Below are 6,000 nucleotides of genomic sequence, written 5' to 3'. Positions count from 1 at the left end.
TTAAAGAATTTTTATACACACATATATCTAAGATTATATACACATAAAATATATATCTAACTTACGTTAAAAGATTAAGTTTTTATCTGAAGTTACAATTTTAAATTTCATCCAGAATTTTGCAATTTGCAAACCTTTTATATGATTTAAAAAGAGAAAAAGTGTGTTTAAGAATTTTGAGTCTACTACCAACTTATTTTAACTTATCAAAAAATAAGTAACAGTAAAATAAAGCTATATGCTATAACATTGAAAAAAATAAAAAATAATATAAAGCTGCAATATTTAAAAAATAGTAAAATAAAGCTTTATCCATAAAAAAATTAACGTAAACTAAATAAAAAGTATAGAATAAATATATCTTTTTAATTGATTTTTTTTTTACAAACTTGAATAAATGTCTAAGTATATGAGTTTAACTATAACAAATTAATAATGTAAACAACCACAAAAAACACTGAAAATAGTAAATAAGTTTTATCTTTTTGAAAAAAAAAAAAATACATAACACAAAAACACTAATAATCATAAAATAAGTCAACCTATTACTAGTTTACAAAAGTGATTTATTATAAAAAAGTTAATTATCAGTGATTTTAGCTCATGATTTAAACTTTTAACTTTCTTTGTTTTCAGGCAAAAATTTATTTAGAGACTAATAATTTTATTTATACTTAAAATATGTAGACTATAAAATATAATTGTTTACTAATACACTAACAAACTACAAACAGAAAAAATATATGTATTACAACTTTCTACAAACTAGACTGGACCTATGCTATTGAAACCCAGTTTATAAACCCCTACTCAAAAAAAAAAACCTACTCAGATGAAAAATAGATACTTATCTATTGTTTATAAAAAAAAATAATAAAAAATAAAAAGTTGTTCCTGTTCATCTTATTTAAACTTTATTGAATTAACAGATCATTTAATAAGTATTCTTTTAGTTTAACCTGGAACCTTCCAAAATGGCTTTGGTCTTTTAACTTAATAGGTAGGACTGTCCAAAGTTTACTACCCTGATAAGCTAGTAATTTATGACCATTACTGCTTTTAAATCTTGGTAAGAAAAAAATTGTTTTTGAGCACCTAGTTGAATGGCTATGTACATTATTTATATTTCTAAAGTAACACTTAAAATTTACCGGTAAAAAAATTATGTACAAATTTGAACATAAAAACTCCCAACTCATACTTAATTAAATTTCAAAATTTAATATTTTTTTGTCACTTTCAATTTTCTTACGCTCTTGTTGTACTTTTTATAGTGAATGCACCTGAGTGCTTTATTTAAGAGTACATTGATTTCATTAATTTTTCTTTAATTAGTTCTGCCCCAGCATAACAGACCATACCTTAATATCTTATAAAAAGTGAATTAAAAATTAAGCAAAGAGATTTTTCATTTAAAAAGTACCTTGTTTTATAAATAACACCAATTGCCCTTAATAATTTACCTTTTACCATTTCAATATGTTCTGCCCAACTTAAATTATTATCTATTATTACTCTTAAGTACTTATAACTTTTTACCACTTTTACTATTGTTTTACCTAATTTGACACAAAATTTTATACTTTTCCAAAAAGTTGTTTTAACTGGATGAAATAGAATGCTTTTAGTTTTACCTATATTAAATTTAAGTCTATTTTCTTCAAGCCGGCTTGAGACTTTTTGAAGTTCAAAATTAAGGTTGTCACTGTCTTGTAAATATGTGTTTTTATTAATTGTCTTATACAGTATTAAGTTGGCAAAATTTATTACTTTTAAGCTAGTATTGTTTTGTAAGTCATTAATGTGTATGAGAAATAAAAGAGGTCCTAGGACTGAACCTTGTGGAACTCCTACATAATTTTTTTCACATGTTGATTTATACACACAGAAGTTAACATACTGTTCCCTTTCAGTCAAGTAAGATTTAATTAACAATTGCATCTTCCCTATTACACCATAACATTCTAATTTGTTTAGCAAAATCCTTCTATCGACACTGTCAAATGCTTTACTTAAATCAAGTAACACAGCACATACTGCTTTTCTCCCTTATCAAACCTGTTCAGAACACCTTCTACAAATTCAGACAAAGCCATGGTAGTAGAATGTTTCTCTCGAAAACCAAATTGTGAATTGTTTAAAATATTGTTTTTAGTAAAAAAACTATATAAACGATTGTATATTACTTTTTCAATTATTTTATTTAAGTTAAATTGAGATTGGTCTATAGTTGCCTGGTAAATTTTTTGATCCTGATTTGAATATTGGAATAACTTTTGTTAATATTAAACTATTTGGATATTTACTTTCATAATATGCTTGATTAATCAATTCACTTAAAACTTTATAGATAGGACTGTTAATTTTTTTAAGAATTTTAACTGATATATTATCATGACAATTGGCCTTGTTTGAGTCTTAAGTTTTTTATAATGTTAAATATTTCTAATTTTGTTACATTTAACCAAAAGAAACTGTTACTAACTTTTTTTATTTTATTAGCTGAGTTCAGAGTATCCTTTTTTTTGTACAGGTCTGTAAGCCAATATTTGCAAAATGAGTATTTAATTTATCAACTATTTCAACTGGTTTGGTATAAGAATTTTCATTTATATCTAGCTGGTGTGGAAATTGGTTTTCTTGTTTTTTACTATTGGTTATACTATTTACTATTCTCCAAATTTTGGATTTTTTTTAGAGATTTTAAGCATGTTTTCATAGTATGCCTTTTTTGATATTGTTTTAACTTTTGTAAGTTTGTTTCTATATTTTTTGTATTCTTGAACTTTAATCGGATTATTGAAATTATTTTGGCAGATACTTTTGTATAATCTATTTTTTTGTTTTATGGATTTTAATATTACTTTAATTATCCAAGGTTTTGATTTCAATTTAAGTTTAGCTTTAGATAATTTTTTAATTGGAACATTTTTGTAAGTTATTTCTTTAATTTTTCCTATTAGGAAGGCCATAGGGGGGGGGGGGTAAAACATGTTTTTTACAAACTGATCTTATTTTAAAAAGTTTTTTCTAAGCTTGAAGATGCTTTTTATCGTTTTAAAAAATTCAAATTATTTTTTGAGATATGACTAGTCAAAGTTGGGCCGCATAATAGGTTCCCTATGGAAAGGGAAAACTAAAACAGCGAAAAAAGACTATTTTATTTAAAATCTATCTCCTCCTACATTTTTCAATCAATCTTTATACTTCAAACTTTAACAGTCTAATCTTTATACAATAACAAAAAAACGTTACTTTGGAATTTAAAAAAAAAAAATTGTAAAAATATTATTTTTTTGAAAAAAAAAAACACTTTTTTTTTAAATTTTTGTGATAAAATTTTTATTTTTTTACATTATTAAAATTCTAAAGTAACGTTTTTCCCTTTTAATATAAAGAACATTTCCTGAAAATTTGAAGAAGATTGCTTGAAAAATGAAGGAGTAGATAAATTTTTAGTGAATTTATAAATTTCTGAGAAAATTGACCAAGAAAAAATTTGTGGTCCATACGTTTGTATTGGAAACTTTTTACAAAAAATAAAATATCTCAAAAGTTAAATGATATCTTTAAATTCTGTAAAAACTGGCTTGTAGTTTGTATTTAAAGCTTTCATATAAAAGCCAAAGTTGGTTTTTGTAAAAAAAAATGTCAGACCCCCCCTATGGCCTTATTAAACTTTATGTGAATAGAACTTTCAGATTGAATTAAATTGTTAGTTTAATGTATGCTAAAAATAAGTGAAGCATCTGCTAAAAGTTTTTTGGTATTGATTTTGAAAAGTCTTGAAAGTATTGGTTTTTATTTTTGAAATCATTTTTCATTAGGTTGCAATTTTTAAGTTTTCTAAAAAGGGGAAAGTGGTCTGATGTAATTGACATATGCACTTAGCACTGAATAAATTTTTCTGATGTTGAGCAATAAAAATGGTCTATCAATGTACCCCAAGGATTATTAATTTTAGTTGGAACTTAGATGATATTTGTAAGACTAAATCCATTTATATGATTTAAGTAATTTTTCACTGATGTAGCTTTATCATTTAAATAGTTAATACTAATATCTCCAAATATACAATTATCTTTATAATTATTTATATTTTCTATTAAGAAATCTGAGAAATTTTTACTGATTTCAGGAATCAAAGCATTAGGGTGACGGTGTATTAATCCTACTAAAATATTTTTATTGTTTTTACTATTAACTCCTACTGATACTTCTAACCATATAGATTCATAACTAACACATATAAAATTTAAGTCTTTTCTGATTGAATTCATTATTGAATTTTTGACATTTCACCAACGCCTCCTGAGTTTGACATAGAATTTACACAATGATAATTGTAACCAGTTAATGATAAAAAATTTGTGGTGGTATTTTTATTAATTTTAGTTTCACTGATTCCTATTATATCCGGTATGATTTTATATGAGAACATTAATTCCTCTAGCTTGGATTTATTTCTATTCAAACTTCTTATATTTATGTGTAAAAAACTTAAACTGCCCTAAAAGCTTGATCTACTAAATTTTCAAAATCATCTGAACAGGAATACTGAGACCCCGTAAGAATAGGCCCAGTCTGAATATTAAAAATAAATTTTTTATTTGAAATGCTATTATTTATCATAAAAAGTTTAATGTTATTAACTTGACTAAATGGAAAAATACTTTTACAAAAACAATTGTTATTATTACAAATTTTACAATTTCAACTACACATATTACTTAAGTTAAGGGTTTTAAATTCTTTATTACTTATCAAACTAAAAGATATTTCCTGTACTAAACAATTAAAACAAAAAATAGTTCATTGATTTACTTAAAGAAACAAATTGGGAACTAGAAATTTTACAACATTTAAAATGTGACCATTGGCCACATATTTCACAATATATACAATTATTTTTCACACTTTTTTTACACACTTAACAACTATATACACTTTTATTAACAGACATTAAATTACTAAAATGTTTCTAAACAAAATAACAAAGTTCTCAATTAAGAAGCTAGGTTATCTAAGTCTGATATATTTCTTACCGTAACTGTATCTGACCCCTCTTTTTTTCTTAGATAAACTGTTCCATTTGTAGTCCAAAGAAACTTCCAGTTGTTAGTTTTTCTATAACAGTTTGCCATATAGAATAATTGTTTACTTATGGGAGCAAGATTTTCATTTATGTACACGTTTTAATACTATCAACTAATGAATTAATTTTAGCTTTAGCAAAATTCATTTTATTTTTATCCATGTAATTTATTTTATTAATATTTTTGAATCTAACTAAAATAGAACTTTTGATTACTTCATTTTTATTATTTATATACCAATTGTAACTTAATATCAATAGGTTCATTTTGTTTTTTATATTTCATTACACAAAGCTTTTCAAAATCATACAAGATTTCTTTGTCAAGTGATAAATTTTAAATGAAATTTGAAAAAATTTTTGTTGAGTGATATTCACGGCAAATATTCCGACAAATTACAGACCACTGCAAATATTCTGACAAACTACAGACCACTGCGGAACAGATAAAAACGGCGCAATATTTGAACATCTTTTTAATTGCACATCCTGTCAAAACTCTGACATTGTTCAAAATTTAAAGTTTTAAAACGATGTAAGAAAAGCGAACTTTACAGCCTGGAATCAATATTGATTGAAAAAGAGCGACCTAACTTAAATACGCAAGTAGCATTAAATGGTAAAACAAAATTATTAACAATCTATTAATAAACATGCCTTTAGTTTTAATTACTGAACCTCTAATTTTGTATTTATTTTAATTTATTCATACGTCATAATTTAAAGTTATTTTTTAAGCTATTCACTCAACAAAATTTTTTTCAAATTTCATTTTAAATTTATCACTTGACAAAGAAATCTTGTATGATTTTGAAAAGCTTTGTGTAATAAAATATAAAAAACAAAATGAACCTATTGATATTAAGTTGCAAATGGTATATAAATACGTTCAAAAACCTTCCTAT

This window comes from Thalia democratica, chromosome 4 (assembly GCF_965202585.1).
Source record: "Thalia democratica chromosome 4, ktThaDemo2.hap1.1, whole genome shotgun sequence".
In the NCBI taxonomy this organism is placed as follows: Eukaryota; Metazoa; Chordata; class Thaliacea; order Salpida; family Salpidae; genus Thalia; species Thalia democratica.
The sequence above is the reverse complement of the archived record's forward strand: the minus strand, read 5'-3'. Positions refer to the sequence as shown.